At 42.1% G+C, this 26,686-nt stretch overlaps 1 protein-coding gene across 3 annotated transcripts in view; it reads left to right on the plus strand.

Moving 5' to 3' along the window:
• LOC128698732 (uncharacterized aarF domain-containing protein kinase 2-like) overlaps positions 1–26,686 on the plus strand; it is a 203,902-nt gene that overhangs the window by 138,487 nt on the left and 38,729 nt on the right. The gene's annotated exons all lie outside the window — the stretch shown is intronic.

A 26,686-nucleotide genomic window follows, 5' to 3' on the forward strand; every position in this document is an offset into this window, starting at 1 on the left:
TCCTTTCATAGTATCACTGAAGTAGATACTGTGTAGCTATGGAGGAGAAGGCTTGTTTTCTCAGAGCTTGGGTTAAGTGGTTGTCTGGCAGCGGAGGCAGTGTTTGGGTTAGCAGGGCTGTCTTCCTTAGATCTTCTAATTTTGTCAAGATTTGGGTTACATTCTTAGTACAGTGGACCCCCGCATACCGTTGGCATCACATAACGTTAAATCCGCATACCGATACATTTTATCGCTAAGATTTTGCCTCGCATACCGCTAAAAATCCTGCTCAACGCTATTCGTCCGAGACGCGTCTAATGTGCGGCCTGAGCCAGCCTCACATGTTCCGCCGGTGGCATTGTTTACCAGCCAGCCTCCGCGGTAACATCCAAGCATACAATCAGAACATTTCGTTTATTACAGTGTTTTTGGTGATTTTATCTGCAAAATAAGTGACCATGGGCCCCAAGAAAGCTTCTAGTGCCAACCCTACAGGAATAAGGGTGAGAATTACTATAGAGATGAAGAAAGAGATCATTGCTAAGTATGAAAGTGGAGTGCATGTCTCCGAGCTGGCCAGGTTGTATAGTAAACCCCAATCAACCATCGCTACTATTGTGTCCAAGAAAACGGCAATCAAGGAAGCTGTTCTTGCCAAAGGTTCAACTGTGTTTTCGAAACAGAGATCGCAAGTGATGGAAGATGTTGAGAGACTCTTTACTGGTATGGATAAATGAAAAACAGATAGTAGGAGATAGCATCTCTCAAGTGATCATAAGTGAAAAGGCTAGGAAGTTGCATTAGGATTTAATTAAAAAAATGCCTGCAACTAGTGATGATGTGAGTGAATTTAAGGCCAGCAAAGGTTGGTTTGAGAGATTTAAGAAGCATAGTGGCATACATAGTGTGATAAGGCATGGTGAGGCTGCCAGTTCGAACCACAAAGCAGCTGAAAAATATGTGCAGGAATTCAAGGAGTACATAGACAGTGAAGGACTGAAACCTGAACAAGTGTTTAATTGTGATGAAACAAGCCTGTTTTGGAAGAAAATGCCAAGCAGGACCTACATTACTGAGGAGGAAAAGGCATTCCCAGGACATAAGCCTATGAAAGACAGGCTTACTCTGTTGATGTGTTCCAATGCTAGTGGTGATTGCAAAGTGAAGCCTTTATTAGTGTATCAGTCAGAAACTCCCAGAGCGTTCAGGCAAAAGAATATCCTCAAGGCTAATTTGTGTGTGCTGTGGAGGGCAAACAGTAAGGCATGGGTCACTAGGGACTTTTTCTATGACTTGTTACACCAAGCATTTGCCCCCAATGTGAAAGATTACCTAACTGAAAAGAAATTAGACCTTAAGTGCCTCCTGGTGTTAGACAATGCCCCTGGTCATCCGGCAGACGTGGCAGAGCGACTTTATGGGGACATGAGCTTCATTAAGGTGAAGTTTTTGCCTCCTAATACCACTCCTCTCCTGCACCCCATGGACCAGCAGGTTATTGCAAACTTCAAAAAACTGTACACAAAAGCTCTGTTTGAAAGGTGCTTTGTAGTGACATCAGAAACTCAATTGACTCTAAGAGAGTTTTGGAGAGATCACTTTAACCCTTTCAGGGTCCGTCCCGTAGATCTACGGCTTTACGTTCAGGGTCGAAACCGTAGATCTACGCCATGAGCTCAGCTCACTCTGATAAACTGTGAGTGGTACATTTGGGCCTAGATATGAGAGAATACATCTATGTGGTATGTGTGCACCACATAAAACAGATCCTGCAGCACACTGTGTATAATGAGAGAAAAAAAATGAAATCATGATTTTTCGATTAAAACAGCAACTTTGCAGTGTTTTTTCGTATGTTTTTTATAGTTGTATTTGCGATTTCTTGGTCTCATTTGATAGAATGGAAGACATATTACAGAAATAGAGATGATTTTGATTGGTTTTAGCATTGCAAATGGCTTGAAACTGAGCTCAAAGTAGCGGAAATGTTAAATTTTTGCCGATATTCAAGAGTAAACAAACGACCTCACACGTCTAATACACATCAGCTGGTGGGTCTAATATACATTCACAAATATGGTGATGATATTTATACAATTATTACAGTATTGCATAAGAGTAAATCTTCTATTTTTTGGTGTGAATAAAAATTCATTATGTGAATAAAAAATCAAAATGGAACTTATTTGTAAAGCCTCAAAACATAACTAATGAACAGAGGAAATGTTAGTTTAGTGCCAGGAATGCCTACATTGTTCATTCTGGACCCTATTTTGAAATTGGAATATTTTGAACTTTGTGTTAAATTGGCCAAATTAACAATTTTCGATCACTTTATTTTGTAGTTGAAACAGTTGACTTGGCGATTTCTTGTGCTCAATCGATAGAATAGAAGTAATACTAGTGAAATAGCTAAGAATTTGGTTGTTTGGAATAATGTAATTGGCCTAAAATGGGAGTCAAAGTCGGCAAAATCGCCGATTCGTAAATATCGCTGACACATCAAAATTCGCGAGAGCATAATTTCGTCAATTTTCCACCAAATTTCGTACTTTTTGTTTTATTACCTTCACAAAAAGATTCTCTACGATTTCATAAGAAAAAATAACAAATTTTTTTTTTGAAAATGCTTGGACACTGGTGCGTGACTCCAGATTTGGGCCTTGGACCCTGAAAGGGTTAATATCCTCAATTGTGTAAACCTTGTAGGTATGGCTTGGGAGGGAGTGACTAAGAGGACCTTGAACTCTGCTTGGAAGAAACTGTGGCCAGAATGTGTAGACCAAAGGGATTTTGAAGGGTTTGAGGCTAACCCTGGGAATCCTATGCCAGTTGAGGTATCCATTGTGGCATTGGGAAAGTCCTTGGGGTTGGAGGTTAGTGGGGATGATGTGGAAGAGTTGGTGGAGGAGGACAATGAAGAACTAACCACTGATGAGCTGCTAGATCAACTTCAACAGCAAGAGGCCAGACCTGAGGAAACTGGTTCGGAGAAGGGGATAGAGAAATTGAAGAAGTTGCCTACTTCAAAGATTAAGGAAATGTGTGGAATGTGGCTTAAAGTGCAAACCTTTTTTGATGACAATCACCCTAACACAGCTATTGCAAGCCGTGCTGGTGACTATTACACTGACACTGTTATGAAACACTTTAGGAAAGTCATAAAGGAACGAGAGGTACAGGCCACTATGGACAGATATGTTGTGCGACAGAAGTCCAGTGACTCTAAAGCTGGTCCTAGTGGCATTAAAAGAAGAAGGGAAGTAACCCCAGAAAAGGACTTCACACCTCAAGTCTTAATGGAAGGGGATTCCCCTTCTAAACACTAAGACTCTCTCCTCCTCCCATCCCATCAATCATCACCAGATCTTCAATAAAGGTAAGTGTCATGTAACTGTGCATGCCTTTTTCAGTTTGTGTGTATTAAAATTAATATTTCATGTGGTAAAATTTTTTTTTTCATACTTTGGGGTGTCTTGCACGGATTAATTTGATTTCCATTATTTCTTATGGGGAAAATTCATTCGCATAACGATAATTTCGCATAACAATGAGCTCTCAGGAACGGATTAATATCGTTATGCGGGGGTCCACTGTATTCTTGGATCATTTTGTGGTCTATGTGGGTTCATGTAATTGTACCTTCACTTAGGCCATCACAAGTTTTGATGAGCAATGGTTTCTTGAGGAAGAAGAGCTGGTAGGATGCCGCTGCTGCCTGTAGCTTCAAATTCCAAAAAAGTATATATAAAATATGAAATAACCTTTAAAAACACTTAAAATTTTGGAGTTTCCAGACATAATGGAGAGACTTAGTGCTTACTGAGCTCACGAAGAATGTAAACAAACCGGGTGGGGCGTGGTGACCGTATTAGAAAGTCAGGTGGGGGAGCCATAAAGCGAGTTTTGGTCATAATTTGAAATGACCGTATTAGCGGAAAACCGTAAAGTGAAACGCCGTAAAGCGGGGCCCTACTGTATCATACTTAGGGCACTAATCACTGACAGATGAATAGAAGCAAGGAAGGGGAATAAAGGTGGGGACCAGAGGCAGTAAGGTTGGGCAATTAACACTAACATTGTTTATTCATTAAGTATAACTCCAGGTATACACATGTAGGTACACAGGCATTTATTTAGCAAGTAAGTATATTATTATTATAATAAAAAAGAAGCGCTAAGTCACAAGGGCTATACAGCGCTGCAGGGTAGGGAAGGAAGAGAGAGTATTGGCCGGCATAAGGGGGGAGGGATGATCAGTAGGTTACAGAAAACAGCGGGGCAGGGGATAGTGCGGGGGTAGAGGGCAGCAAGAGATTGAGGTAGAAAGGGCTGAAGGTATCATCAGAGTTTGTGAAGTAAGTCAGTTGTTGTCAAAAAGTCAATGAGAGAGTCCGGATGAAAGGTGGGTCCATCAGCAAGAAGGGAAGGTAAAGAGAGAGCAGCGGAGCGAAGACAACATTGGAGGTATATTCTGCGTGCTCGTTGATAAAGTGGGCAGTCTAATAGAATGTGGCTAACCGATAATGGAACCTGACAATTCTCACAGAGAGGAGCAGGGCGCCTCTCCATGAGATATAACCATGAGTAAGACAAGTATGGCCAATGCGAAGACGGGAGAGAGTAGTCTCCCAACCTCAACACTGGTGACAAGAAGATGGCCAGTAACCTATACTCGGTTTAATAGAATGAAGTTCGTTACCGAGCAGAGTAGACCAACGTTGTTGCCAATGGGTGTGAAGGTGGGTAGCTATTGCAGCAAAATAGTCCGTATATGGAACACCTCTATATGAAACTGGTAGATCATGTACTGCTGACCGCGCAGCAGTGTCTGCCTGTTCATTGCCCTGTACGTCAACATGACCAGGGACCCAACAAAAAACAATATCTTTATGCTTTGAAGAGATGCGGCGTAGCCAAAGTTGGATACGGAGGACTAAGGGGTGAGGTGTATCAAATTTCTGTATAGCCTGTAAAGCACTGAGGGAGTCTGAGACAACCACAAATGATGACACAGGCATAGATGCAATACGGATAAGTGCTGCAACAATGGCATACAATTCAGCAGTAAAGATACTAGCCGAAGATAGTAAATGCCCTCGTACGATGCTGTCCGGAAACACTGCTGCGAATCCTACGCCATCAGAAGACTTAGAGCCATCTGTGTACACTGCAGTGGCATGAGAATGAGAGCGGAAGTGGTCAAAATAAAGAGAGCGAGAAGCTACCGTAGACAGTTGGGCTTTTGAGCAAGGGAGTGAGAAAGAACAGACTCGAACAGCTGGAACTTCCCAGAGGGGTAGGGAAAAGGGAGATGCTACATGAATATAGAAAGGTGGTAATTGAAGAGAAGACAAGAGCAAATGTAGGCGAAGGGAGAAGGGATGGAGCAAACAGGGGCAGCGAGCAAATAAAAAATGTCTACTAATATTGGTACCCATTCTATAAATGGAAGGATTGTGGAGATCATGAGAGCGTACATAGTAGCGAAGGCAATGGGCATCACGGCGATCGGATAAGGATGGAACGTTCGCTTCTGCATAGAGGCTCTCAACAGGGGAAGAGCGAAAAGCACCAAGGCATAAGCGTAATCCTTGGTGATGAATGGGGTTAAGGCTAGAGAGAGTAGCAGGAGAGGCCGCTGAATAGATCTGGTCATCATAATCAAATTTCGATAAAATGAGGGCGGAATGTAAGAGAAGGAGAGTTCGACGATCAGCTCCCCATGAAAGATGAGCAAGGGTTTTAAGAAGGTTCAGCCGGCTGTGACAAGTTGCCTTCAGAGAGGTAATGTGAGGTTTCCAGGATAACCTACGGTCAAAGAGGAGGCCTAGAAACCTGATTGTATCACGTTCAGGGATACGGGAGCCATAGAGGTACAAAGGATGATCGGAGATGACAGAGCGTCTAGTGAAAGTCATTCGGTGAGTTTTGGTAAATTTAAACCCATGTGTGGTGGCCCAATTGGAAACACAGTTGACCGCATGTTGGAGAGAAACTGTAATGAGGTGACAGTCAGCGCCTGCACAAGCTATAGTGAAGTCATCAACATAGAGTGATGACCAAATATTGGATGAAAGACTGGAGGCCAAATCATTTATAGCAAGGAGAAAAAGTGTTGTGCTCAGAACACATCCCTGGGGGACACCTTCAGCTTGGATAAAGTCCTGGGAGAGCACATTATTAACCCGAACACAGAAATGTCTGTCAGTTAAAAAGTTCTTAAGGAAGGATGGTAGATTGCCTCAAAGGCCTAAGGAGTGGGCTTGGGCCAAAATATTATACCTCCAAGTTGTGTCATATGCCTTCTCAAGGTCAAAAAATATGGCAATAACCGAGTGGTTATTCGCAAAGGCATTACGAACATATGTATCCAAGCGTAGTAAGGGGTCTATGGTAGAACGGCTCTTACGAAAGCCATATTGACGAGTGGAGAGACTGTTGTGTGTCTCTAAATATCACACTAAATGTCTATTTACCAGGCGTTCCATCACTTTGCAAACTGCACTGCTAAGAGCAGTGGGACGATAGTAGGAGGCTTCATGTCCCGTAGCACCCGGTTTGCGGAAAGGGAGAACAATAGCAGATTTCCACAGCTGTGGAAGAACTCCCTGTGATCAAATAAGATTGAAAAGGCATAATAGGACTGCAAGGGCTGGCTGATGTAAATGTTGTAGCATACGAATATGAATGTTGTCGGGCCCAGTTTCCGATGATTGGCAAGCTGAGAGTGTTGCCTCCAGTTCCTGAAGTGTAAAAGGCACATTATACTGTTCTTTTCTGAGAGAAGAAAAGTCCAAGGGTGCTAACTCTCTGGCAGACTTTGAGGAAAGAAACGAGGGGCATAGATGGAGCCCCTGAGAAATACGGACCATCTAGTGGGTTTGCTATATCAACACCGGCAACCCGCAGAACAGGAGCCAGATCAGGAGAATATTTACCACTCAGTTTTCGTACTTTTTTCCAGACTGCACTCATAGAGGAAGCAGAGGTGATGGTGGAGACATAATCTCACCAGCAAGTGCGGTTAGCATCACGGATGACACGACGAGCGATCGCACACTTTTGCTTAAAATCAAGAAGTCTCTCCGTGGTTCTATTGTACCGGTACCTGCCCCACGCAGCGCATTTCAAACGTACTGCACGAGCACAAGCAGACCACCAAGGCACGCATTTCTGAGAATGCCTGCCCGAAGTTTGGGGTATAGAATGAGAAGCTGCGGTTAAAACGGAGGACGAGAAGAGGTGTAAAAGCTCATCAATAGAGGACGAAGAAGGAGCCTCACTAAAAACAGTTAGTTGTGAGTAAAGGTTCCAATTTGCCTGATCAAATTGCCAGCGTGGGATACGAAGAGGTGGTGAATATGAAGGGGAAGTAAGAATGATTGGGAAATGATCGCTGTCATGTAAATCCGGGAGAACAGACCAGGTGAAGTCTAATGCGGCGGAGGAAGAGCAGACTGAGAGATCGATGCAAGAGAGAGTATGAGTCCGAGGATCAAAATGGGTGTGAGTACCTGTATTTAAAACATGGAGGGGGTGGGTAGCAAGAAAAGCCTCTAACTGAATGCCACGGGAATCACACTGAGACCCCTCCCATAGGAAATGATGGGCATTAAAATCGCCAAGTAACAGAAGTGGTGGCGGTAATGACGAAACAAGAAAGGCAATATCTGGGATAGATTATGCCCAAGAAGGAGAGAGATACAAAGAAAAGAGTGTATACCACCTATGCAAGTGGATACGGGCTGCTGTGTAATGTAGCAAAGTATGAACAAATAGCTGATGGTATGGAATATCAGTGTGTAGAAGAAGGGCACTTTCATTAAAGGTCCCATCAGGAAAAGGATCTGAAGAATACAATAAATTATAGCCTGAGACAGGATAGGTAATGGCAGAGTGTAATTTTCGTTCCTGTAAGCAAACACCAACAGGGGAAAACTGGGAGAGCAACATCTGAAGCTCACCCTGATTACCCCTGAGGCCGCGAATATTCCACTGTAAATAGGCCATGATTGGCAACGATAAAGATACCTGAAATCCGCAGGTAAGGGTGCCTATGGACTAGAGGGGTTAGAAAAGTCCACATGCGGTGGCAAAGGAAAACGTTCAAGTAGCGAAGGAACGGTGCGTTGTGAAGAAAGGAGTTGCGCAGATGGAGAAGAAGAAAGAGAAGGAACAGAGGGTGGATCAGTGTCCATTGATGGTTTGGTCTCTGCAATATATTCAGAGATTGCTTCAAGTGTTTCGGAGTTCAGAGACGTTGTATGGGAGACAATATTGGAGATGGAAGGAGGAGGAGTTTGAATAAAGATCGGAGTTGTAATGGACTGTACCAAGGTAGGGGGGGGCAAAAGGGTGAAGGGAACTGGAGAAGTGTGGGAGGGGACAGAAGAGGCAGAAACCTGGGAGGTGGCAGAAGAGGAAGAAACATGGGAGGGGACAGGGAAGGAAGGCACAGTACGAGGAGGAGGATGAACCTCCACACTTTTAACAGAGCCAGTGAAAGGGGAAGACTCAGGTACAGAGACTGGGAAGATAAAATGTGGAGGTGGATGAAGAGAAGGAGGGGTTAAAGGAGATTTGTTGGACCTCTGAGAAGTAGAGGGACGATTGGGAGGAGGTGTCGTACGAGGTCTTGTCGATACGGGGGTTTGTGAGGGAGGATACGAAGAAGTGAGGACAGACTGAGGAGTTGAAGTAGGGATGTCTGAGCCCAGGACAGCAAAAGAATTAGATACAGGAGTGGCTATGGGACTGGCAACCGCAGAGGAGGCTGCAGAAGATGTGACCCCAGAAGTGGGGGGATGCTTTGAAACACGAGAATAAGAAACACGGGGCAGTCTCCCTTAGAGGCGGAGATGAGAAACTGCCATAGCATAAGGGAGACCTTCTGCCTCTTTGAGGCAATGAATTTCCCGCTAATTTAAGTAGACTTGGCAACGGCGAGAGTACGAAGGGTGAGCCTCGTGACAATTGAGGCAAGAGGGAGTTCGACTGCAAGACGTATTAGAATGGTCATCGGCACCACAGACTGGGCATTCGGCTATAGATCTGCAATATTTTGCTGGGTGGCCAAATCGCCAGCAATTCCTACACTGTTGTGGCGTAGGGATCACCTTCCGAATTTGTAACCGATGTCCTGCTACATAAACAGAGGATGGGAGTTCACGGCTGTCAAAAGTTAAACGAGCCACATTGCAAGGGTATTGTCTTCGCCCCCAGGCAGGAAGAACATAAGTGTCTACCTTGAGAATTGGGAGATCTTGGAGTTCCAGCTGTTTGAGAATGTCAGTGCCACAGGTCTGGAAATTCTGTTGGACTATGGTATAGGGCAGAATAACAGTACCACTACAAGAATTAAGGGAATGATGTTTTTTGATAGTGATAGGAATAGTATCAATATGTGAAAGAAGAGAAAGATTATGAGCTTGAGTAGAATTCTGGACTGTGATGATGCGTGTACCACTCTTAAGAGCATGAAAGGAAATATCTCTACCAACGTGGTGTAGGAGTGCTTTGCCAATACTATGGTCGGAAAGATAGGCAGTAGAAGAAGTCGGTCTTAATGTAAAGAATTTAGTCCATTGTGTGGTCTGAAACTGAGTGTGGAGAGGGAGTGCATGACGTGTCGGTCTTTTCCGAGTAGAAAGGGAAGGTAACGAAGTAACATCATTAGGAGATTGTCGTTGACATTTAGAAGTGGGACCAGAGTCGGTCCGACGTGGGATGGGCTGGCGATTCGAATATTGCCGCACCGTAGAGGGAGAAGCCGGAAGCATAGTCAAAGGAGAGCAGAGGTCAGACAAATCGAAGGAGTCAGTGGAAGCCCCGGTACCTGAAGCGGGTGAGGAAACAGCACCAGCAAGAGGTACAGGGGCCTTAGAAATGTCCAAAGAGTGGCCAAAAGACGAGGTGAGGTCAGAACGGGGTGCGGTAACAATAAGGGGCCTGGGGGTAGCGGGGTCATGGATTGGGTACTCCATGGTTAGGTTACTTCTTTCTTTTTGTTTTTAAGAAAAAAAAAGAAAGAAGAAAAGAAAATAAAAATAAAAAAAAGAATAAAAAAAAAGGGGGGACCGGGGAGGGATAGTTCCTAGGAGGAATGAAAGGACCAGAAATCTCCCTCCACCCCCAAGAGGACCTCAGCACCACAAGTAGCGCAGATGCAGCATGGAACCAGTGCCATACCCTACCCATCATGCCAGTAAACCAGCAATCTGGGATAGCAACATCACATCTGCCAAGCTACCTTGGTGGACAAAAGAGAGGGTGGCCGGATATCCGCCACAAAGCATACCTCCTTTGGCCACCACCCCCGGAATCCGAAAGGTGGCTTCAAGAGATACACCCATCGCCCGAAAGACACCCAAAGCCACCCTCCGGGATACTGGAGAAGGATCGGGACATCCCCAGGCGATCCAGATTCCACGGCAAACTACGCCACTGCCAAGAACCTCAACGCAATGGGATGGACTCCAGTACCCTTTCCCCTACCCAGGAACTAGCACACCTGTGGGAAAAATCCCATAGGCCAAAATAGGAAGGGCAAAAGTGAGGGGTGGGAGGAGGAAAAGAAAAAGGGAGGATGGGATAGGGAAGGGGGGATTGGGGGGAGTAATTAGGTTCGGTCCAAGGAAGGAGACCGACCCCTCGAATTCCTCAGACCAAGAGCCTCTTCACCACGCCAAGGAGCCCCCCTTGAAGAGGGTAAGTAAGTATAGCTCCAGGTATACACAAATAGGTGCATAGGTGTTTACTCAGTAAGTACAGCTCCAGCTATACACGAGTAGGTGCACAGGTGTTTATTTAGTAAGTACAGCTCCAGGTATGCACAAGTAGGTGCACAGGTGTTTACTCAGTAAGTATAGCTCCAGGTATACATGTGTAGTTGCACAGGTGTTTACTCATTAAGTAAGTATAGATCCAGATATGCACGAGTAGGTGCAAAGGCATAGGCATGGTACTCTCGGTACAGGCTCTCTCGGTACATAGCAGCATGCATGTGGAGATTCTAGGATAGGCCCAAAAGCCTGGCAGCAAGATTATCCCTCCCTCTCCTCCTCCCTCTCCCCTCGCTTGACTCGGGTGGCAGGATAGTAATGCACACACGCACACACACACACCCTAGAGCTAGAGCATCAGGCGCATATAACAGGAAGGGCACTACAATGGATCAGAGAATACCTGACAGGGAGGCAACAACGAGTCATGGTACGTAATGATGTATCACAGTGGGCACCTGTGACGAGCGGGGTCCCACAGGGGTCGGTCCTAGGACCAGTGCTATTTTTGGTATATGTGAACAACATGATGGAAGGGTTAGACTCAGAAGTGTCCCTGTTTGCAGATGATGTGAAGTTAATGAGGAGAATTAAATCAGATGAGGACCAGGCAGGACTTCAAAGAGACCTGGACACCTGGTCCAGCAAATGGCTTCTCGAATTTAATCCTGCCAAATGCAAAGTCATGAAGATGGGGAAGGGCACAGAAGACCACAGACAGAGTATAGGCTAGGTGGCCGAAGACTGCAAACCTCACTCAAGGAGAAAGATCTTGGGGTGAGTATAACACCGAGCATGTCTCCGGAAGCACACATCAATCAGATAACTGCTGCAGCATATGGGCGCCTGGCAAACCTGAGAACAGCATTCCGATACCTTAGTAAGGAATCGTTCAAGACACTGTACACCGTGTATGTCAGGCCCATACTGGAGTATGCAGCACCTGTTTGGAACCCGCACTTGATAAAGCACGTCAAGAAACTAGAGAAAGTACAAAGGTTTGCGACAAGGTTAGTTCCAGAGCTAAGGGGAATGTCCTATGAAGAAAGATTAAGGGAAATCGGCCTGACGACACTGGAGGACAGGAGGGTCAGGGGAGACATGATAACGACATATAAAATTTTGCATGGAATAGACAAGGTGGACAAAGACAGGATGTTCCAGGGAGGGGACACAGAAACAAGAGGCCACAATTGGAAGTTGAAGACACAAATGAATCAGAGATATTAGGAAGTATTTCTTCAGTCATAGAGTGGTCAGGCAGTGGAATAGCCTAGAAAATGACGTAGTGGAGGCAGGAACCATACACAGTTTTAAGACGAGGTTTGATAAAGCTCACGGAGCGGGGAGAGAGAGGGCCCAGTAGCAACCGGTGAAGAGGCAGGGCCAGGAGCTAAGACTCGACCCCTGCAACCACAAATAGGTGAGTACAAATAGGTGAGTACCCTAACATAACGGACACGTCTCACATACCCACTCATTCAAATTCAAATTCAAAGTTTATTCTCTATAAGGATTACAATGCTGAGTTTACAGAATTTGGTTATTGTGTGGTTTACATGTAGTAAAATAATAATTACAGAGTGTACCACTAGAACACCTAGCATGGCTAGGCATTTCAGGCAGACTTAGATTAATTCTTAAATTTAAAATATTACAAATTATGAGGTAAGTTGGTATTATGGCTAAGTGACTAAATACTAGTTTGTGAGTTTAGCAATGTGAATGCTTTTGTTTTGGCACAATACATAGTTTCAGTATTGGAGTATCACAGGCCAACTTATGACTAGTTAGGATTCATTATTTTAATAGTGAGATTGATATTTCTGTTTATGGTCAAATTGGTGAGTGAGTGTAAGTGTGAACCACCAGGTGGTATTTGTGTAATTAGTTGACAGGGTGCATCAGGGAGATAAGATGTTTTCTAATGGTAGTTTTGAAGGTGATGAATGTGTCTGCAGTTCTAGAGTTTTCAGGTAGGGTGTTCCAGATTTTAGGTCCTTTGAAATACAGTGAATTTTTGTAAAGGTTTAGTCGGACACGGGGAATGTCATAGAGATGTTTGTGTCTGGTGTTATGCCTGTGGATCCTGTCACAACTATTAAGAAAGCGTTTTAGGTCAAGGTTAATATTGGAATTTAAGGTCCTGTAGATATAGATTGCACAGTAGTAAGTGTGGATGTTCTGAACAGGGAGTAAGTTTAGATCTATGAAGAGTGGGGGGGTGTGTTGTCAGGGATGGGATTTAGTGATTATTCTTACTGCGGCTTTTTGTTGGGTTATTATTGGCTTTAGGTGTGTTGCTGCAGTTGAACCCCAAGCACAGATAGCATAGGTGAGGTATGGATATATAAGTGAATGGTATAGTGTGAGAAGGGCAGTTTGCGGCACGTAATATCGCATCTTGGAGAGGATCCCCACCATTTTGGATACTTTTTTTGTTGTGTGTTGGATATGGGTGCTGAAATTTAGGTTGTTGTCGAGGTATAGGCCAAGGAATTTGCCCTCATTATGTCTGGCAATTAGAGTGTTGTCGATCTTAGTGTTAAGTTGCGCAACACCTGCTCTGCTACCAAACATAATATAGTAGGTTTTGTCAGTGTTAAGCGTAAGTTTATTGGCTGTCATCCAAGTCGATATTTTGATCAGCTCCTCATTAACAATGGTGTTGAGGGTGGCAAGATTAGGGTGAGAGATGACATAAGTCGTGTTGTCAGCAAAGAGAATGGGGTTCAGGTGTTGGGATATGTTTGGAAGATCATTGATGTATATGAGGAAGACCAGGGGACCAAGGACACTTCCCTGCAGAACTCCAGTATCAAGTGGCAGTGTTGATGATGCTGTGTCTTTAATGGTGACATACTGATACCTATTAGTAAGGTAAGATTTGAAATATGCAAGTGCATGACCTCTTATACCATAATGGTCAATTTTGTGGAGTAGGATGCCGTGGTCTACTGTGTCAAAAGCTCTTCTTAGGTCAATAAAAATTCCTAGTGGATATTCCTTATTTTCCAATGCTGTGTAAAGCATATCTAGCATTTTTATGATTGCATCATTAGTGCTTTTATTTTTCCTGAATCCAAATTGGCAGGGGTTAAGTATGTTTTTTGCCGTTATAAATGAATATAGTCTCCTGTGCATGAGTTTCTCAAAGATTTTGGATAGCAATGGTAAGTTTGATATTGGACTATAGTTGTTTAAATCTGTAGGGTCACCACCTTTATGTATTGGTGTAACCCTTGCCGTCTTGAGTAGTTTTGGGAAGATGCTAGTTTATAGTGACTTGTTAAAAAGTAATGAAATAGCATGCGAAAGAGCATGGGCCGCTCACTTGTACAATAATGGTGGGACATGAGACAGATTCCCCGAGTTATTTTTAAGTGACTTTATAATCTCGGTATCATTTCTCACTCCCCCTACTGCCTATCAAAACAATGGGGTTGAATGCTTGCTTCAACTCCATCCTACTACCTAATTATCTTTCTTTCTTCTTTCTCCTTCATTCTATTTCTTTCTCTTTCTTTCCCTTTCATTCTCCTTCATTCTCTCTCATTCTCTTTCATTCTCTTTCATTCTCCTTCACTCTCCTTCATTCTTCATTCTCCTTCATTCTTCTGATATCCTGGGCATTGCTTTTGGTCACAAACTCCTCAAAACCATGAAATTGATCTTCACTGACACTTCCATCTGTGTTAGAGCATCACTTGGGAAGAGAGGAGTCCCAGATTTGCCAGGGAGTCACATATTTCTTACCGCTAGGCATGATGAACAAGAACTGCTGAAATGGCATTCCCACAATGCACCACTGGCTCCCCGATTTTTTTTTATATGGTGCACACTGACCATGGAGACCCATTCTCTCACATGTGGGTCTACCAGCTTTCTCCTGCTTGATTTGAAGCCACTAGAATTTTGGTGTATTAATACGTCAGACACATTGGCTCGTGAGATGTATGTATACGACTGAAACAGTCAGAGGGTTAATAAATGTGGTCATTAACCCTTTCAGTGTCCAGAGGCCAAATTTCAGTTTGCACCAGTGTCCAAGAATTTCAAAAAATAATTTTGTTATTTTTTCTTATGAAATGGTAGAGAATCTTTTTCTGAAGGTAATAAAACAAAAAGTACAAAATTTGATGGAAAATTGATGAAATTATGCTCTCTCAGATTTTGATGTGTCAGCGATATTTACGCATTGGCGATTTTGCCGACTTTGACTCCCAGTCGACCAAACTCTTAGCTATTTCACTGGTATTACTTCTATTCTATCAAATGAGCACAAGAAATCACCACATCAACTGTTTCAACTACAAAATAAAGTGATTGGAAATTGGTAATTTGGCCAATTTAATGCAGAGTTCAAAATATTCCAGTTTCAAAATAGGGTCCAGAATAAACACTGCAGGCATTCCTGGCACTAAACTAACATTTCCTCTGTTCATTAGTTACATTTTCAGGCTTTACAAATGAATTCCATTTTGATTTTTTATTCACATAATGAATTTTTATTCAAACCAAAAATTAGATTTACTGTTATGCAATATTGTAAAAATAATATCACCACACTTATTATTTTATTTTATTATCACACCGGCCGATTCCCACCAAGGCAGGGTGGCCCGAAAAAGAAAAACTTTCACCATCATTCACTCCATCACTGTCTTGCCAGAAGGGTGCTTTACACTACAGTTTTTAAACTGCAACATTAACACCCCTCCTTCAGAGTGCAGGCACTGTACCTCCCATCTCCAGGACTCAAGTCCGGCCTGCCGGTTTCCCTGAATCCCTTCATAAATGTTACTTTGCTCACACTCCAACAGTACGTCAAGTATTAAAAACCATTTGTCTCCATTCACTCCTATCAAACACGCTCACGCATGCCTGCTGGAAGTCCAAGCCCCTCGCACACAAAACCTCCTTTACCCCCTCCCTCCAACCCTTCCTAGGCCGACCCCTACCCCGCCTTCCTTCCACTACAGACTGATACACTCTTGAAGTCATTCTGTTTCGCTCCATTCTCTCTACATGTCCAAACCACCTCAACAACCCTTCCTCAGCCCTCTGGACAACAGTTTTGGTAATCCCGCACCTCCTCCTAACTTCCAAACTACGAATTCTCTGCATTATATTCACACCACACATTGCCCTCAGACATGACATCTCCACTGCCTCCAGCCTTCTCCTCGCTGCAACATTCATCACCCACGCTTCACACCCATATAAGAGCGTTGGTAAAACTATACTCTCATACATTCCCCTCTTTGCCTCCAAGGACAAAGTTCTTTGTCTCCACGGACTCCTAAGTGCACCACTCACTCTTTTTCCCTCATCAATTCTATGATTCACCTCATCTTTCATAGACCCATCCGCTGACACGTCCACTCCCAAATATCTGAATACGTTCACCTCCTCCATACTCTCTCCCTCCAATCTGATATTCAATCTTTCATCACCTAATCTTTTTGTTATCCTCATAACCTTACTCTTTCCTGTATTCACCTTTAATTTTCTTCTTTTGCACACCCTACCAAATTCATCCACCAATCTCTGCAACTTCTCTTCAGAATCTCCCAAGAGCACAGTGTCATCAGCAAAGAGCAGCTGTGACAACTCCCACTTGTGTGTGATTCTTTATCTTTTAACTCCACGCCTCTTGCCAAGACCCTCGCATTTACTTCTCTTACAACCCCATCTATAAATATATTAAACAACCACGGTGACATCACACATCCTTGTCTAAGGCCTACTTTTACTGGGAAAAAATTTCCCTCTTTCCTACATACTCTAACTTGAGCCTCACTATCCTCGTAAAAACTCTTCACTGCTTTCAGTAACCTACCTCCTACACCATACACTTGCAACATCTGCCACATTGCCCCCCTATCCACCCTGTCATACGCCTTTTCCAAATCCATAAATGCCACAAAGACCTCTTTAGCCTTATCTAAATACTGTTCACTTATATGTTTCACTGTAAACACCTGGTCCACACACCCCCTACCTTTCCTAAAGCCTCCTTGTTCATCTGCTATCCTATTCTCCGTCTTACTCTTAATTCTTTCAATTATAACTCTACCATACACTTTACCAGGTACACTCAACAGACTTATCCCCCTATAATTTTTGCACTCTCTTTTATCCCCTTTGCCTTTATACAAAGGAACTATGCATGCTCTCTGCCAATCCCTAGGTACCTTACCCTCTTCCATACATTTATTAAATAATTGCACCAACCACTCCAAAACTATATCCCCACCTGCTTTTAACATTTCTATCTTTATCCCATCAATCCCGGCTGCCTTACCCCCTTTCATTTTACCTACTGCCTCACGAACTTCCCCCACACTCACAACTGGCTCTTCCTCACTCCTACAAGATGTTATTCCTCCTTGCCCTATACACGAAATCACAGCTTCCCTATCTTCATCAACATTTAACAATTCCTCAAAATATTCCTTCCATCTTCCCAATACCTCTAACTCTCCATTTAATAACTCTCCTCTCCTATTTTTAACTGACAAATCCATTTGTTCTCTAGGCTTTCTTAACTTGTTAATCTCACTCCAAAACTTTTTCTTATTTTCAACAAAATTTGTTGATAACATCTCACCCACTCTCTCATTTGCTCTCTTTTTACATTGCTTCACCACTCTCTTAACTTCTCTCTTTTTCTCCATATACTCTTCCCTCCTTGCATCACTTCTACTTTGTAAAAACTTCTCATATGCTAACTTTTTCTCCCTTACTACTCTCTTTACATCATCATTCCACCAATCGCTCCTCTTCCCTCCTGCACCCACTTTCCTGTAACCACAAACTTCTGCTGAACACTCTAACACTACATTTTTAAACCTACCCCATACCTCTTCGACCCCATTGCCTATGCTCTCATTAGCCCATCTATCCTCCAATAGCTGTTTATATCTTACCCTAACTGCCTCCTCTTTTAGTTTATAAACCTTCACCTCTCTCTTCCCTGATGCTTCTATTCTCCTTGTATCCCATCTACCTTTTACTCTCAGTGTAGCTACAACTAGAAAGTGATCTGATATATCTGTGGCCCCTCTATAAACATGTACATCCTGAAGTCTACTCAACAGTCTTTTATCTACCAATACATAATCCAACAAACTACTGTCATTTCGCCCTACATCATATCGTGTATACTTATTTATCCTCTTTTTCTTAAAATATGTATTACCTATAACTAAACCCCTTTCTATACAAAGTTCAATCAAAGGGCTCCCATTATCATTTACACCTGGCACCCCAAACTTACCTACCACACCCTCTCTAAAAGTTTCTCCTACTTTAGCATTCAAGTCCCCTACCACAATTACTCTCTCACTTGGTTCAAAGGCTCCTATACATTCACTTAACATCTCCCAAAATCTCTCTCTCTCCTCTGCATTCCTCTCTTCTCCAGGTGCATACACGCTTATTATGACCCACTTCTCGCATCCAACCTTTACTTTAATCCACATAATTCTTGAATTTACACATTCATATTCTCTTTTCTCCTTCCATAACTGATCATTTAACATTACTGCTACCCCTTCCTTTGCTCTAACTCTCTCAGATACTCCAGATTTAATCCCATTTATTTCCCCCCACTGAAACTCTCCTACCCCCTTCAGCTTTGTTTCGCTTAGGGCCAGGACATCCAACTTCTTTTCATTCATAACATCAGCAATCATCTGTTTCTTGTCATCCGCACTATATCCACGCACATTTAAGCAACCCAGTTTTATAAAGTTTTTCTTCTTCTCTTTTTTAGTAATTGTATACAGGAGAAGGGGTTACTAGCCCATTGCTCCCGGCATTTTAGTCGCCTCATACGACACGCATGGCTTACGGAGGAAAGATTCTTTTCCACTTCCCCATGGACAATAGAAGAAATAAAAAAGAACAAGAGCTATTTAGAAAAAGGAGAAAAACCTAGATGTATGTATATATATATATGCATGTGCGTGTCTGTGAAGTGTGACCAAAGTGTAAGTAGGAGTAGCAAGATATCCCTGTTATCTTAGCGTGTTTATGAGACAGAAAAAGAAACCAGCAATCCTACCATCATGCAAAACAGTTACAGGTTTTTGTTCACAGTCATCTGGCAGGACGGTAGTACTTCCCTGGGTGGTTGCTGTCTACCAACCTACTACCTACTAATATATCCTAAATGTTACTCACAATTATATCACACAAATGTTAAACCTAACTTTGTTATTTTTTTAAATACACTACCTAACAGAATACTCCATTCTACTGAATGAACAGCAATGCATGCAACCATTGGACCTGTCTTTGTAATACTCATTTGTATTTTATAGTTATCTGTTTACAATAATGTCTTATCACTGATTTCATCATTGCTTAGTTAATCTTAAGTTAATTTTAAGCCAGCCCATAATGCTATGCATATAAGTGGCTTTGGCATGCTGCTCTTACCACACTTGATTTCTTACAATAAATACTACTTGTCTCACCCTAGATTAAGACTATAAATATTTTAAGGTAAGTAATTAGTGCACTATGTGTGTATTGTACTTTTTTAATGTTTTTTGATGCCTAGTTCTATTGCTAACTTAATATATGTTAGTGTAAACTTGTTATCTAGTATTTGTATGCATTTATAAGTAGAAAAAAAGGGTGTTCCACTTTATGGCGGTAGCCTGGAACCTAACCTACTGTATTTAGCTCTCCAGAGCAGGGTTTGTGACCCTCAGCTATCAGTAATATACAGGGCCAATACCCCAGCAACCACAAAAAAGCTATACGTTATGGCTGGCAGGCCTGCACTGCTTCGCTCATACGCTGTAAGATGCTTCCCGTTCCGGCACCTCTTCTATTTCTTCTTCGCTGTATTCACTAACTCCTCTATCACTGTATGCACTATACACTGTAGTCTCTAACTCAACTACCCTTGTCTTTTATCTCCCTGGCTTGGGTCAAACTTATTCTGTTTGAATTTTGGTATTGGGATGTGGCAATACCAACTACACCAACACTAGGCCTATGGCCATTCCACTCTCTCTTGGCACTGATTCAAATTGTTTTCATGTGTCTGTATCTTTCGCCCCCGACATCAAAGACCTGGGAGTGATCATGTCGGAGGATCTCACCTTCAAGGACCATAACATTGTATCGATCGCATCTGCTAGAAAAATGACAGGATGGATAATGAGAACCTTCAAAACGAGGGATGCCAAGCCCATGATGACACTCTTCAGGTCACTTGTTCTATCTAGGCTGGAATATTGCTGCCCGGTGGTCTGGTGGCTAAAGCTCCCGCTTCACACACGGAGGTCCCGGGTTCGATTCCCGGCGGGTGGAAATTCCGACACGTTTCCTTACACCTATTGTCCTGTTCACCTAGCAGCAAATAGGTACCTGGGTGTTAGTCGACTGGTGTGGGTCGCATCCTGGGGGACAAGATTAAGGACCCCAATGGAAATAAGTTAGACAGTCCTCGATGACGCACTGACTTTCTTGGGTTATCCTGGGTGGCTAACCCTCCGGGGTTAAAAATCCGAACGAAATCTTATCTTATCTTATCTTATCTAACAGCACCTTTCAAGGCAGGTGAAATTGCTGACCTAGAAAATGTACAGAGAACCTTCACGGCGCGCATAACGGAGATAAAACACCTCAATTACTGGGAGCGCTTGAGGTTCCTGAACCTGTATTCCCTGGAACGCAGGCGGGAGAGATACATGATTATATACACCTGGAAAATCCTAGAGGGACTAGTACCGAACTTGCACACGAAAATCACTCACTACGAAAGCAAAAGACTTGGCAGACGATGCAACATCCCCCCAATGAAAAGTAAGGGTGTCACTAGCACGTTAAGAGACCATACAATAAGTGTCAGGGGCCCGAGACTGTTCAACTGCCTCCCAGCATACATAAGGGGGATTACCAACAGACCCCTGGCAGTCTTCAAGCTGGCACTGGACAAGCACCTAAAGTCGGTTCCTGATCAGCCGGGCTGTGGCTCGTACGTTGGTTTGCGTGCAGCCAGCAGTAACAGCCTGGTTGATCAGGCTCTGATCCACCAGGAGGCCTGGTCACAGACCGGGCCGCGGGGGCGTTGACCCCCGGAACTCTCTCCAGGTAAACTCCAGGTATGCACTGTGCTGCAGGATTTGTTTTATGTGGTACACACATGCCACATAGATGTATTCTAGGCCCAAATTTACCGCTCACAGCTTATCACAGTTAGCTGAGCTCATGGCGTAGATCTACGGTTTGGACCCTCAACATAAAGCCATAGATCTACAGCATGGACCCTGAAAGGGTTAAGTTTAGTATTGACCTGTTGACATAAGGTCCAGCAGGGCAGTGTTCTCGGCCCTCTGCTACTCCTCATGTACATTAGTGGTCTTCCAAGTTCATCTCAGCAACTTAGACCTGTTCTTTTTGCAGCCCACGCAACTTTTGTTATCTCATACCCAAATCTGAATTCTCTCAATATCACTGTTAATCCTTTCATTGTCCAGACCCCCAAGTCTGAAACTTGTTCACAGTGTCTTAAGAATTTTAAAAAAAAATGTCTTATGAAATGGTAGAGAAACTTTTTCTGAAGGTAATAAAACAAAGTATGAAATTTGATGGAAAATTGACGAAATTATGCTTTTGCAAATATTGCTGTGTAAAAGATATTTATGCATTGGTGTTTTGCCCACCTTGAGTCCTATTTTAGGCCAATTACATAGTTCCAGTAGACCAACTGAACACAAGAGACAGCCTAATCAACTATTTCAAGTACTCATACATATGAAATAATGGGTCTATGTGGTCAGTGTGCGCAGTATCAAAAAAATCCTGAAGCACACAGTGCGTAATGAGAAAAAAAACTTTGACCGTGTTTTTGGATTAAAACAGCGACTTTGCACTGCATTTTCGTATGGTATTTATTGTTGTATTTTAGTTTTCATGGTCTCATTTTATAGAATGGAAGATATATTACAGAAATTGAGATGATTTTGACTGGTTTTAAAATGAAAAGTACCTTGAAATTGAGCTCAAAGTAGCAGAAATGTTCGATTTTTTACCAAAGTTCAAAAGCAAACAAATCATGCCAGGCATCCAAGCCATGTCAACTGTTGAGTCTAATATTCTTTCACAAGTGCGCTGATATTATTTATACCATTTCTACATTAATGCAGTAGTCTGCATAACAGTAAATCTTCTATTTTTTGTAAGAATAAAAATTCAAAGTGGAAAGCTAAAGAAATATAAGAGGGGCCTGGGGACATGGCTAACGAACAGAGAACTTGTTATTTTAGTGCCAGGAATGTCTTTCTTGTTTATTTTGAACCCTATTCGGAAACTGGCATCTTTTGAAATTTGTGTGAAATTGGCAAAATTGCTAAATTCTGACCACTTTATTGGATAGTTGAAATCAGTAAATGGGTGGTTTCTTGTGTTCATTCGATAGAAAAAATGGAGTTCTAGCGAAATATTTGTGATTTTTGTCGACTAGTACACTGGAATTGGCCGAAAATAGGGCTCAAAGTGGGCAAAATAGCCGATGCGTGAAGATCGTCGAGACCGCTAACTTCGCGAGAGCATAATTCTGTAAGTTTTCCATCAAATTTCATACTTTTGGTGTCTTTATGATTAGGAAAAGATTCTCTATCTTTTCATAAGAAAAAATATTTTTTTTTTTAAATTTGGGGACCCTGAGAACAAGTCTCGGAGAGGGCCTGGGGACCCTGAAAGGATTAAGGGTGTTGATGATGAGCGAGACCTCCGTTGGGTTGGTTGGAGCTAGGAATAGTGTATGTGGGTTAGGTGCCTGTGAGGTAGTCTGATGGACGTGTGTTTGAGCTTGGGATTTTGCTTGCTAGATTCTTTCCTATGGTGGAGAACACATTGAATCTGTTTGCTGTTTCTGTTGGTGGGAGTTGGGGTTCGTCTGATTTTGTTAGTTTGATTGTTTTGTTTTTGGATATCCTTTTAGTTCTTTGAATTTCAGGTAGGGTTTTCCAGGTCTTTTTTTATATAACATTTGATGTTTTGTAATCTGTTTTCATAATACAATATTTTTTAGACCTTCTTATCAAGCTGGTAAGAGCTGACGAGTAACGTTTAGACTGGTATCTAGTTATTTGACCCATTCTGTACTGTTTTTCATATTGGTGCTTTGTGTTAATGGATTTGAGGATGGTGGGTGTTAGCCAGGGACTATTTAGTCTCTTTGCTGTGAGCTGTTTAGTTTTTTTAGGGCAATGCTTGTTATAGAGGTAGTGGGTTCTTTTTATAAAATTATTAATACATTCATTAGTGTCTGTATATGTTTCAAGCTCATTATGCCAGTCAACATTATTCATAGCTGCTATAAAGTTATTTACAGCTGTTTCATTATGAAGTCTGAAGGTAACTTCAGTAGTGTCTTGGGGCAGTTTACCTAGGATGGTTATGAGAAAGGTAGGGTAGTGGTCTGTGGTGTTGTCTGTGATTATGTTAGTCCAGATGTGGTCCAATAAAGAGATACTATTCTGGGAGATTCTTGTAGGTTTTGATATTGTTGGTAGTAACAAGCAGTTGCTCATAGTGTTTGTGAATTCAGTTACTTGTGGGTCCTGGTCATGGAGTAGATTTATGTTGAAATCTCCTGTTAGTACTAGGTTGTCTTTGTTCATATGTGCATCAGTTATCAAATTCCCTAATTTTTCACTAAAGTGATAAATGTTTGACTGTGGTACTCTGTAGATGTTTATGACTGTAAGGGGTTTTTGCAGGTCTTTTGATTTAAATTTAGCTATAATATATTTACCATGCTCATCCCTTGTGCAAGAATTATTGATACAGTCAAGTTGATTTGAGTAGTATATAGTTGTTTCACCCCCTTGCTGGTCTGTCCTACAGTTGTGTATAGCTGTGTACCCAGGAATGACATAGACATCTGTAGTGCCAGGCTTTAGCCAAGTTTCTCTGAGTGTGATGATTGACATACTGGAATTAAGGGAATTGAGTAATGCTGTGAGGTCATCATAATGTTTGCTCAAGGATCTGACATTGTAATTAAAGATAATTATGTTATTGTTAGCTCTGAGTAATGTCTTAGCTTGGTCTGCTGTATAATAATTACAGTTACTGTTTGATTAATGTAAGTCATTTAATTAAAGGTTAAAATCTGGATCAATGTTTGTAAACATAAGAATGAGAGTGACTATAACAACTAGGTTTTAGAATAAGTAATGTGTTGAACTTAATAATTAAGATACTTAACTAATTTATCTTACTAGCTAATGGATTGTTACACTAGTTTTTTGAAAAACACAAATACAGAATTACAGTTTCCTCTTTATAAGGAACAGATTTGATGAATTAATATTGAACTGTTATAATTTTAGAGTTTGACAAAGGTGTAGATTTTGAATAGATGTTTACAATGCAATAAGAGAAACACAAGTTTATAATACTGAAGGAAAATTCATAGGTCTGTTCCTTGACAACAACATGACGTTGTACAGCCACATTCAACACATAAGAAAAAGAATATTCAAATTAGCTGGCATTCTCTCAGGTATATGTTACTATGTACTTCAAACAGCACTACTTACACCATACTACTCTCTAATCTATCCCCACCTTACCTATGTTATTTGTGCCTGGGGATCTACTATAGAAAATCACTTTAAACCAATAATAATAACAACAAAAAGCTACTTTATGAATGGTCACTAAGTCTAGTGCCAGATAACACACTCCTCCACTCCTCAGAAGTCTAAACTTATTTAATATTCACTCATACTACTGTGCATACTGCATATTCGGGACAATCAATTCTAATATCAGTCCTGCCCTGAAGCTCTTTCTTGATAGTTGCAACAGAACTCATAGGCATAATACTAGACACAAAAATCTTTGATATTTTCTGTGTCTGATTCAACCTGTGTAAAAGCTCTGTGCATAAAAGTACCTAAAATTTGGTACTCTCTGCCTGAAAATTCCAGAGTCCCTCTATCTGCCAGCCACTTCAAAGCTATTGTTAAAAAACACCTCCTTACCTTAATATGATCCTGACAAAAATTTATTATGCTCAAGAATTCTTTTATTATAATCATAAGTACATGCTAAACCCATAAGAGTCATACAGCATTGCAGGGTTAGGTGTTCTAAAGTTGTAATATGTTTGATGGAGAAACCTGTCTTTCATTCAGTATTGTCCCTCTTCTTGTTCCATCATTCCTTCAACTCAGGTACCTAGCTTCATCCTTAATGTATCACTAATTAGAATTTTTTTTACTGAATTACTGAATACCTCCAGTAAAATATAAACTAAATACAGTGGAACCTCAGTTTTTGTTTGCCCTGGTTTTCGTCGAACTCAGGTTTTGACGACTTTCGTCAAAATTTTGTCCCAGTTTTCATTCATCACCTCAGTTTCCGTTGAGTTGACAGTGGTGCGCCATACCAAAGGTGTCCACCTCCCCATGCCCACACAAAGTATCCCACGCATTCTGAGTCAGTCTGGCTTTGTTTCTAGTTGAGTGAGCGTTACCCTGCGAGTTCATCCGAAACATTTTGTAATAATCGATTGTTTTTTGTGCTTGTTTATTGAGTGTGACTGGTAAGTAAGCCACCATGGGGCCAAAGAAAGTTCCGAGTGCCAGCCCTTTGATAAAGAAGGCGAAAAACACGATAGAATTTAAGAAAGAACTCGTAGCAAAGTACGAAAGGGGAATGAGTTGCAAAGTTTTGTGGAAAAATATCACTACAACCTTCTACAAAGGCAGAGGGTGGTAGTGATTGTGGTAGAGGGTGGTAGTGATGGTGGTAGAGGGTGGTAGTGATGGTGGTAGAGGGTGGTAGTGATAGTGGTAGAGGGTGGTAGTGATGGTGGTAGAGGGTGGTAGTGATACTGGTAGAGGGTGGTAGTGATGGTGATAGAGGATGGTAGTCTTCCATACGCCAACAAGAGTCTTCTCATTGTTTTCTGTATATAAAACTACAGTGGACCCTCGACTAACACTATTAATCCGTTCCTGAGAGCTCATCGTTAGTCAAAATTATCATTAGTCAAGTTAATTTTTCCCATAAGAAATAATGGAAATCAAATTAATCCGTGTAGGACACCCCAAAGTATGAAAAAAAATTTTTTTTTACCACATGAAATATTAATTTTAATACACACAAACTGAAGAAGACATGCACAGTTACATGACACTTACCTTTATTGAAGATCTGGTGATGATTGTTGGGATGGGAGGAGGGGAGAGTGTTGATGGTCTTAGTGTTTAGAAGGGGAATCCCCTTCCATTAGGGCTTGAGGTGGCAAGTCCTTTTCCGGGGTTACTTCCCTTCCCTTTAAATCTCTCAAACCAACCTTTGCTGGCCTTAAATTCACTCACATCACCACTAGTTGCTGGCATTTTTTTCATTAAATCGTTATGCAACTTCCTAGCCTTTTTACATATGATCGCTTGAGAGATGTTATCTCCTGCTATCTGTTTTTCGTTTATCCACACCAATAACAGTCTCTCAACATCTTCGAGTATTTGCGATCTCAGTTTCGAAAACATAGTTGCACCTTTGGCAAGAACAGCTTCCTTGATTGCCATTTTCTTGGCCACAATAGTAGCGATGGTTGATTGGGGTTTTGTGTACAACCCGGCCAGCTCGGAGACACGCACTCCACTTTCATACTTAACAATGATCTCTTTCTTCATATCCATAGTAATTCTCTCCCTTTTTGCTGTAGGGTTGGCACTAGAAGCTTTCCTGGGGCCCATGGTGACTTATTTTGCAGGTGCAATCACTAAAAAGGCTGTGATAACATGAAATGTTCCGATTGTATGCTTGGAAGCGACCGTGGTGGCTGGCTGGCTTGTAAACACCGGCCAGAAGTGGACGCATCTGACGGAACAAATAGTGTTGGTCGAGTTTTTTAGCGCTAGTCGAGGCAA

Source organism: Cherax quadricarinatus, chromosome 59 (genome assembly GCF_038502225.1).
Source record: "Cherax quadricarinatus isolate ZL_2023a chromosome 59, ASM3850222v1, whole genome shotgun sequence".
Taxonomy (NCBI): domain Eukaryota; kingdom Metazoa; phylum Arthropoda; class Malacostraca; order Decapoda; family Parastacidae; genus Cherax; species Cherax quadricarinatus.